This window comes from Sinocyclocheilus grahami, unplaced genomic scaffold (genome assembly GCF_001515645.1).
Source record: "Sinocyclocheilus grahami isolate Dianchi unplaced genomic scaffold, SAMN03320097.WGS_v1.1 scaffold2458.1, whole genome shotgun sequence".
NCBI classification, from domain to species: domain Eukaryota; kingdom Metazoa; phylum Chordata; class Actinopteri; order Cypriniformes; family Cyprinidae; genus Sinocyclocheilus; species Sinocyclocheilus grahami.
In genome coordinates, this window is record NW_015507637.1 from 12,556 (window position 1) to 22,662 (window position 10,107).

The 10,107-nt window shown below is 37.8% G+C and overlaps 1 long non-coding RNA gene across 1 annotated transcript; it reads right to left on the minus strand.

Moving 5' to 3' along the window:
- Positions 1-5,254: 5,254 nt before the first annotated feature.
- LOC107575079 (uncharacterized) lies at positions 5,255-6,322 on the minus strand. The gene is made up of 3 exons (XR_001607800.1): positions 5,968-6,322; positions 5,495-5,588; positions 5,255-5,342 (listed from the first exon to the last, which is right to left on the minus strand). It is a non-coding gene; the product is annotated as an uncharacterized lncRNA (long non-coding RNA).
- Positions 6,323-10,107: the final 3,785 nt, after the last annotated feature.

Sequence of the window (10,107 nt, forward strand, 5' to 3'; positions counted from 1 at the left end):
CGGATCAGCTCCAGGCATGACAAAGCAGATATCGTCCTCTTTTGGAAGGCCAAACAAAGTTTTCCTTTCACAATGAAACACACAGCGCCTTCACGACATGGCAGCGGCAATAACAATACTACAGCGAGAATAAAAGTTACACCTTCTTTCTTTGCGTGAACATTTGGGCGGCGTCATGCAAATCTTCCCAGATAGTGATGTAGGTATGTGGGGGCGTGTTAGAACGAGCCGTTTTAGGCAGGTGTGGCTGACTCTTAACTTTTATAAAGAATATCTCTTTGGATTGAGACTTTAGTCTTTGCAACTTTACATTTCTTCTTTATGCACCAAGAGCTTGTAACACTCCAAAGAGAAAGGAAAAATTGAAATCGCATCATATGACCCCTTTAACATTAAATTGTCCTCCTCCCATTTTCACATCAAAATTTTGGGGAAGCTGTGCCTCCCCCGACGAGCCGCCACTGCTGATTTTAGGAATAAATTAGGGTACGGTTAGGTTTAGGGGTGGGGATTGGTTTAAGTCTGTATTTTTGGACCGTAATGTTGATCCAGGATCAACAAAAGATGTTGATCCAGGAACATGTCTTGGCAAAATCACAGCGACCAGCGGTGCTCGTGCACCCAAAATCCTGCCGCTTCCACGGTGCCCGCCGCCAAAGATAAAAGGCTTGTTTGACTTCATGCGGCGCCGCAAAGATCGGCTGCCACCTGACAAAAGCAATGAATTCTGGTTAGAACATTTGTCCGACTTTGAAGGCCCTTTCACACGGGATGTGGCAAGCGGTGGAATCGCTGCGCGGCTGCCGCTTTCTAGTAGTAGTGGAAGTGTTTTGTGCAGTTGAGGCGGTGGTGGTGTTTCGGTCTCGGAGCCGACGTTGCCATGGTTACAATTGTCAACATCACCTTTGTATTTACTAAAAACTAAATAAAACATACCAGAAATTTGTGTTTGTGTCATCACATGTGCCATCAAAGTACCGCGAGAGCAAAACGAGACCAGCCGTCTAGGTCAGGCGCTGCAGTTGCTCAAATTCGGCTGCGAAAGCCTTGATGACGACACACTTTATTCTCATTGGTTAGATTCTGGGATGACAAGCACGACATGTGTTGCGTGTTTATTCTAAGAATTAAATTCCAATAATGCTCACAAATCTGGGTTTTTAAAGCAGTAAAAGCATTTTTACTGTAGTTGCACTGTTATATTGAGTAATTTTCATCAAAAACACTGTTAAAAGCATATATACCCCCACTTTATCAGTATTTATTTAGTAACCTATATGTTTTTATGCTGAACTTTATTCTTGAACAGATGACGCTGTATTAAAGGGTTACTTCACCCCAAAATTAAAATTCTGTCATTAATTACTCACCCTCATGTCGTTCCAAACCATAAGACCTTCGTTCATCTTCGGAACACGAATTAAGATACTTTTGATGAAATGTGAGAGCTCTCAGACCCTGCATAGACAGCAACGCAACTGAAATGTTCCCAGGTCCAGAAACGTAGCAAGGACATTGGTAAAACAGTCCATGTGACATCAGTGGCTCAACTTCAGTTTTGCGAAGCTACGAGAATACTTTTTGAGCACAAAGAAAGCAAAAATAACAATTTATTTAACAATTCTTCTCCCCCGAGTTACGTCTTCCGCCATTTTGGAGAGTACCCAAGAGCGTAATCGACGTAATCAGTGTTGTTTACGTTCGGGGGAGAAAGCGCGTGCTTGAACGTAATCTGCGTAATCAGCGTTGTTGGAAATGGCAAAAAAAAATTGTATTGATGTGGTCATGGTTGTTAGTAATCTGTTCACTGATTTGGTTGAAACCGACGCGGCTGCCGCTGTCACTTACAAAAAGATAAAATATTTGTATCTTTTGGTGTCGCGAAGCGCCATGCCCGTGGAAGCGGCAGGATATTGGGTACACGATCACCGCTTGCGCTCTGCCTCCGCGCCGCCAGCTAAACCACCCACTAAACCGCCCGCATTTTGCCGCTTTCCGCATGTCTCCCATTGAGAATTAACTAGACCAGTGTTTCTCAACCCTGGTCCTGGGCTCCCCCCAGCACTGCACATTTTGTGTGTATCCCTAATCAAACACACCTGATTCAACTCATTAAAAGAAACTCCAGGACCTGAAATAGGTATCAGATAATGCCGAGTTCACACGGCACAATTTTCAAACTCGTCAGATCGCCGTTGTTTTCACACTGCGTGACTATCTGGGGTAGCATTCAGTTGCTGCTGTGGCATAAGGGAGACATACAAAATGTACAGTGTTGGGGGTGCTCAGGACCAGGGTTGAGAAACACTGAACTAGACAATCGCGACTGCTGCGTACCGTGTGAAAGGGCCTTAAGTCTGACTGGCTGCAAGTGTACTTATTTTACTTTTTTTTTTCCACTAGGGAAGGCTTGTTTGAGATGAGCAAAATCTGCGCAGAACCGATCACCGGTGATCACAGTGAGATGCATGCCGTAGTGATGTTCGGTTTTTGAACGAATCGCTCTTTTGAGCCAGTTCTCAGGAAGTAACAGGTCGAGCCGGTTCACAAATCGAACTGAATCGAACTTTAGTTCGGGGTTGATACTGATTTGTTAGAATGGACCAGCTGGACTGGACAAAGCAACATTGACTCAACCAGTGAAGTGCATTTGGGGAGGGATTAATTGTTAACTGGGATAAATGAGGTCTACAATTCATCTCTAGCATTCCCATTCATCTCTATGGCATTGTCTTGGCTGCAAGAAACCCCGGAATGCTAACGGAAGGTTTTTTCCAGGTATTATAGACCTCCTTGATCTGAAAAATGCCAGGTTTTGGACTTTGTTTGAAAACTACTTTTATTACTATTATGATTGTTATTGTTATGCTGCTATTGGTGTAGAAATTAAACAAATGTAAAGCGCTTTGAGTGCCTAGAAAAGCACTATATAAATGTAATGAATTATTATTATTATTATTATTTAGGGTCAGGGTTGGGGATCAGGTTAAAACTATACTTATTTTGATATGTTGTTCTAGGACCACAAAAGATGACCAAATTATGCCCATTGAGGGGATCATATGTTAATCATGTGGAGCCTTATTATTCTCTGTGTCTTTATTTTGCTCTTTTCTTGTCTTTAACAGCACTTACAAAAAAAGTAAGGCTGAGTATAATGGCCAACAGACATAAGGTGAGTAAAAATTTGACATTTTTCACCATGAGCACATAAAGGGTTCAGATTGCCAGTGTCATTCATGTGACACATCTATTGTACTGTGTAATTTTGTCATGTAGATAAAGGAGGTCATGCAAGGAAGTCTTGCACAACACACACCTGAGGCTTCTTAAAGAATATTTGGAATTTGGGTAATTATTATTCAGTGAATAAAAAGTTCACATTCAGTCTTTGTTTAAAATGGAGCGTGAAATTGAACCATGACCTGACAAACAGGTAAAGACTTATCAAAATAAAAATCTTGATAAGTTTTCCACTGAACATTCATCTGTCAGTCTGGTGGGAGTGATTTGTCAAGTCAAGTCACCTTTATTTATATAGCACTTTTAACAATACAGATTGTGTCAAATCAACTGAACAGCATTAATTAGGAAAATAGTGTGTCAATAATGCAAAATGACAATAGTAAACACTCATTTTTCAGTTAAAGACAGTTCATCATTGAATTCAGTGATGTCATCATCCAGCTCAGTTCAGTTTAAATAGTATCTTTGCAGAGTTTAACACTAGGGGAAATTAACTCTGTTCTGTGTTACCACAATTTAACTCTGCAGGAAAATTTACTCTGATTAGTGTTAATATTTCACTTATGTGGAGTTAATTTACATTTGTAATAGTGAAAATTATATAATTTAAATTTAAATTATAAAATTAACTAATTTTAAAACCCATTTGGTGTTTTAAAAACAAAATAGAAAACAAGATCAACGATGTCACATTTAAAACATTTATTAAAAAATGTTGTCAGGCTCAAGAAACATACACATACATGCACAAAAATACATCACGTCTGCATGAAATGACAATACATCATTATATTCAGTACAGAACTTGTTGAACCTACTAGCTAAGCAGCCTTGCTCTTAACCTCAGCGATGAAATGAATGAAAAGTGTACATCTTGTGTAGAATAGTGTTATAAGTGGTGCCAAAAACAAAGTGTGCCTTAAGAAGTTTGTTCACCAAAAAATAGAATTATCGTTAATTACTCACCCTTATGTTATTCCATTTCTATAAGACTTTTGTTCATTTTCGGAACACAAATAAAGATATTTTTTATGAAATCTGGCAGACTTTTACCCTTTCATTGGCAGCCTATACAACTAAAACTTTCAAGGCCCAGAAAGGTTTTAAAGACATCATTAAATTAACCCGTGTGACCCTGTGACTGGTGATTTAACTTCAGTTTTATTAAGCAACACGAGTGCTTTGTTTGCGCAAAGAAAAAAATAATATTTTACCACTTTATGAAAATATTCATCTCTGACAAGCGTACACGAGAGCACGACGACGGATGAATGTTTTGTTGAAATGAAAGCAGACGTTGTGTGAATGCATGCATAAAATTGAGGTCAAAACAGTGAAAATGAATGTCATTACTACCTTTCTGTGCCTTGAATGTGCTAGTTGCGTGGACTGTCAGTGTAGGGCCAGAAATCTCTCAGATTTCATTAAAATATCTTCACTGGCGTTTTGAAGATGAACGAAAGTCTTACAGGTTTGAAATGACATGAGGGTGAGTAAATGTTGACAGAATTTGAGTAAATTAACCCCATTAAACAGTTTGTCAAAAGCATCAAGAGAAGAGACTGACTTGCATGGAATGGCATGCTGATCCAAATTTAAGTACTGGTGAAATTAATAATTCTTCCAAGAGCCGGGTGACAGGGCTGAGCACTTCCAGCAATGCCTTGAAGATGCTCCTCAATGCTTGTTCCACTCTGGAAAAAAAAAAACAAGAAAATCGCAGAGGACTATCACTGATATGTTAAATAAAATAAAAAAACTACAAAAAAATAATAAATAAAAACAAACCATCTAGAAGATATCTCTACTTGAGACGTAGACACCTTTCCTGGTCTCTTCTGGCCTTGACAAGACACAAACAACAAATATTTTAAGATCATAAACACTGCTTAAAGAATGCTGTATGAAGTTAATCCTTAGTCACAGTTAATGCAACTCAGTAGCTACAAAACTGCTGTGAAAAGTGGCACAATGACATTTCTCTTTTCATTTTGCACCTTCAAATTATATTCCTCGTTAGAAATGCCTCTCAGTTTAGTTTTGATTCTCCATAGCAAGTATCCGGTGGCACTCTTACCAACATCATAGTAATGCTCCTTAGAAAGTCAAAAATACAGAAAAAGGAGAAGAAAAAGTGTTTTAAAATCCAAGAGAAAAATACACCACCTATATTACGGGCATGTGATCAAAACATTTAAAAGTTGTCAACAATGCATTAAAACTCAAACAAAAACAGTGCGATACTTACATAGTCATTTTTGAAGAAGGGGACACTGAGGTACAGGAACAAAGGCACAATTCCTCTGGCATAGTTTTCGTTCACCTTCCTTGTTGGTGATGTACTGCAAAAATAAATATTTTTTTGAAATATATATATATATATATATATATACACACACACACACAGTTATCATATATAGTTTTATTTATATGAAATATTACCTATTATTTTCTTTAATGTCATTTGTCAGGATATTGAGTTTTTTATTGAGAATCAATCAGACCAGCTTAATAATAATAAAAAAATAAATAAAAAAGTATCAAAGCAAAAACATAAATATGGTATATAAACAATAAAAATACTACTTCAAACAATACTTAATTTTACATATTCTTGTAAACTTTAACCTTATAAAGATCAAATTAATGTTGTATTTTTAAGTAGATTTATGCGTTTCAACAGTCCCCCAAATGCAAAAGTAATAAAAACGCATTGCCCACCTTTTAGCTCCATCATCTAGTCTCATTCGTTTACTGGAAGACCTTTCTTCAATAATGAGTGTATCCTGTCACTAGTCACTGGAGTCAAAGGATGAAGACAGGGACTGATTTGACTGCACAGGAGAAGCTTGTTACTTAAAAGGAGAAAGATAATACGTTAGTTCTGTGCTATGACATGCCAATAACAGTCTCTCCTAATAAACAGGCAACATTTTAAAATGCGTTACGTTACTTGTACCAGCACTTACATGTACCGCTCTGATCAGGCCAACTAACTGTGTATGTCTAACAGCAATAACGTAAAATAGTTGTTCGTGGTACCGTAATCACTGCATAAGGTTAAAATAACGAAAACAAAGACTGTTTTTAAATGAGATGTTCCGCCTTCCCCATTGACTACTTCTTCGCGCAGTGTTGAGCCAAGTGAACACTAATCCCACAGCGCCATCTACATGGCTTCAATAAAGATGCAATGGTGGCGTTCGACTAATTTGTCTAATTAATTCGACTAATTAATGCCGTTGGACACATTTAATCTTTCGTGAGCTGAACAGTAGCAAATATAGAGTTAATGTGTCAGCTTATGCCCCATTGTGACGTTACATTATTAAACGTTTAAAAAACAAATTAAGCGCATATACCAAAGCTAAATACAGCTGAAAATCAAATTAAGTAAGATTACTGACATCATTTAAACTTTATCATTACCACATTGAGATGAAAAAAGCAAATTTCTCCAGCATACTGAATCCGTGTATCATTCGATCATTCTTTTTTTTTATTTAATATTGAAAGTAGAAAAATTAGAAAACGGCTCCTTTTTCGTATTCGTTTTTTTCCAAAACACGAAAAACGAGAATTCAGCTTAAATTTTCGTTTTTCGTTCTTTGGTGGAAAAATGAATAAACAGCTTGAATATTCGATTTCTACATGTGGTTAATACTCTGTCATTTATAGTCGTATGGTAAAATGTATTTGTATTTGTGTAACGTTACGTTCAAAATAACTACAAAATGTCATGCCTTTGAAAAATAAAGAGAACAACAGAATGCGCTGCTTTAGCGCGTCTCGGTCTCCTTGAGCATCTTTCTGGCGCATGCCACAAACATCAACCACAGAATTACACAAAGTTAAAAAAATTACAACTTATGCATTAATAGTAGCACAATTATTAACATCAAATATTAAACTTATGTTTTAATAAATTAAAAGAGCTTACCTTTTGGCGCAAGTCAAAAGAAAATGGAGAAGAGAGAACTTTTGCTCTGGTCTTCGGGGATGGCTTGAGGGGCGGAGCTTAACGGAGTAAATTTGACAATGCAGAATTAAACTCCGATCATTTTCACCAACACTAGGGGGCATTTTTCACTATCTGTTGTTAAGTTAACTCCTTAAGAGTAAATGGAGTGTAACACTGCTTAATTAACACTGTCAATTTTACTGTGTGCAAATTGTCTGTGAGCTGATTTCCAGCTACAAGGAGAAAAAGAAAAACAGATTATGCAGGAGGGAGATGCAGGGAACAGGGATTGGGTGTTCTGCAAAGAGAGTTGGAGGTAAATAATTTTGCATTAACTGTTATGCTGATGTTGTGGCTGGTCAAACAAATGTTTGTGCTTGTTTCTGTATGATATAATTGTTCATATATCTATTAAAATACTGATATTCTGGTCTATAACTCCTCCCCGAACTTCCCGCTGCCCTGTATCTTGGTCTCTCATTGGCTGTAGGTCATCGCCGATGTGTTTTTCAGTCAGAACTCATTTCACACAGCGTGATTGTGAATCACCAACAGCTCCAGATATTTAGCATGCCAAATATTTTGCGGGCGTCTGCGACGCATCGGCGATTCCCTCAGATCGAGTCTTTGATAATTCACACTGCATGATTGTCACTCGCGTGAACGAGCACCGATTTGCCTCCGATGTCGGGCATTTGTCAGCGATTTCACAACACCTGTCGGCGAGTGAAAAATCGGGCTAATATCGTGCAGTGTGAACTCGGCATAAGGGAGACATACAAAATGTACAGTGTTGGGGGGTGCTCAGGACCAGGGTTGCGAAACACTGAACTAGACAATCGCGACTGCTGCGTACCGTGTGAAAGGGCCTTAAGTCTGACTGGCTGCAAGTGTACTTATTTAACTTTTTTTTTTCCCCTAGGGAGGGCTTTTTTTTGATGAGGAGAACCGATTGAGCCGGTTCAACCAACTCGAAGTCGAAGTTTGCCGATAATTACCGAAGATTCTGATGAGTGAGTTGACGAAATTGTGCAAGCCTGAGGCACGTACTGGAAATATGCTTATGACTGTTATTAATTTACATTTTATTAAAACCTGCAAAAACCTTTCTGTCAAGTGATGTAAATACATTTTAAAATAGTTTATTGTGCATGCATATTATATTTACAGTTGCTAAAGCGAAATCAAGGAGTTAATTAGACTGGTTTATTCATTCTTTATACTGTAGACATGTAGAACATACAGTATCCGCATTTCTGCATCAATGTCTGTAATGTGTGCTGTAGGTCTGAAACTTTTAGGAATCTCATACAAGTTGTAGGCTAGTCAATATTGGTCATTTAGTATCTGACATAAAGTATCCGCGAATGAAACTGTGACCACAAACACCATTAACTTAAAGGGTTAGTTCACCCAAAAATGAAAATTAGGCTGTGTTTTACTCACCCCCGAGCAGTGGTGGAAAGAGTACTGAAAAAATATACTCAAGTAAAAGTACCATTACCTTCCAAAAAATGTAAGTAAGAGTAAAAGAGTAGCCAATTTAAAAGTACTCATGAGTATTGAGTAGTGAGTACTGAGCTGTGGATTCTACCCCCTCATAATAAACGCTGTACACCGCAATTTATAGATTTTAAAAACGTGGTACATTCTGTAATTCACATTATCTTGTTTGTCATAAAGAATGAAGAATATCTTTCATCCAGCAGTTTTAATTTTGACTGCCAACTCTTTAAAATACATTAAAAAAGCACGGAAACAGTATTCAGTTGAAGAAAAGATGAAAATTATTCTCAGTACAATCATCCCCATTTAAATCATAAAGTTTGAAAAAAAAAAAAAAGATTTAAAATCATGTGTAAGGCCACTGAGACAGCATGCTGTTGTTGCACATAAAATATTAAAGGGGTCATATGATGCGATTTAAATTTGTCCTTTCTCTTTGGAGTGTTACAAGCTCTTGGTGCATAAAGAAGATCTGTAAAGTTGCAAAGACTAAAGTCTCAAATCCAAAGAGATATTCTTTATAAAAGTTAAGAGTTAACCACGCCTACCTAAAACAGCTCATTCTAACATGCCCCCACATGTCTACATCACTATGTGGGAAGATTTGCATAACGCCGCCCAAATGTTCATGCTGTAGTATTGTTGTTGCCGCAGCCATGTTGTGAAGGCACTGTGTGATTCGTCGTGAAAGCGAAACTACTTTGTTTGGTCTTCCAAAAGGAGTAAAAGTACCGATGCATCACTTAAAATGTACACAAGTAAAAGTAAAAGTACAAAATTTTTAAACTACTCGAAAAAGTACAATTACTGATAAAAACTACTTAATTACTGTGACGTGAGTATTTGTAATTCGTTACTCCACACCCCTGCCCCCGAGGCATCCTAGGTGTATATGACTTTCTTCTTTCAGATGAATCTAGTTGGAGTTATATTAAAAATAGTCTTTGATCTTTCAAGCTGTTTAATGCCACTCAGCGGGTGTTGCATTACTTCAGTCCAAAAGAAGTGAAATAAAGCACATCAATCCATAATAAAAAGTGCCTTACACGGCTCCGGGGGGTGAACAAAGGCCTCCTGTAGCAAATCGATGCATTTTTGTAAGAAAACTAACCATATTTAAAACGTAATAATCAAATTAATCTAGCTAGGCGCTCACTGTTGTACACGGAAGCAGCTCCGGGTGGATGACGTATGGACGTCAGCATTGCGCATACACCGCTCTGAAGTGATGAACGTGGAAGTGCAGGGGAGAGATCAAAACAAAACAACGGTCACGAATTAGAAGTACAAAACGAGGATTCGTAAAGAAGAATGTCGGAGGATTTCGATATAAGCCAAGAGGAGACTGGTTTTCCTTTGCTAAAGTAAGGAAACTTTGCTTCCTTTGCTCCTAT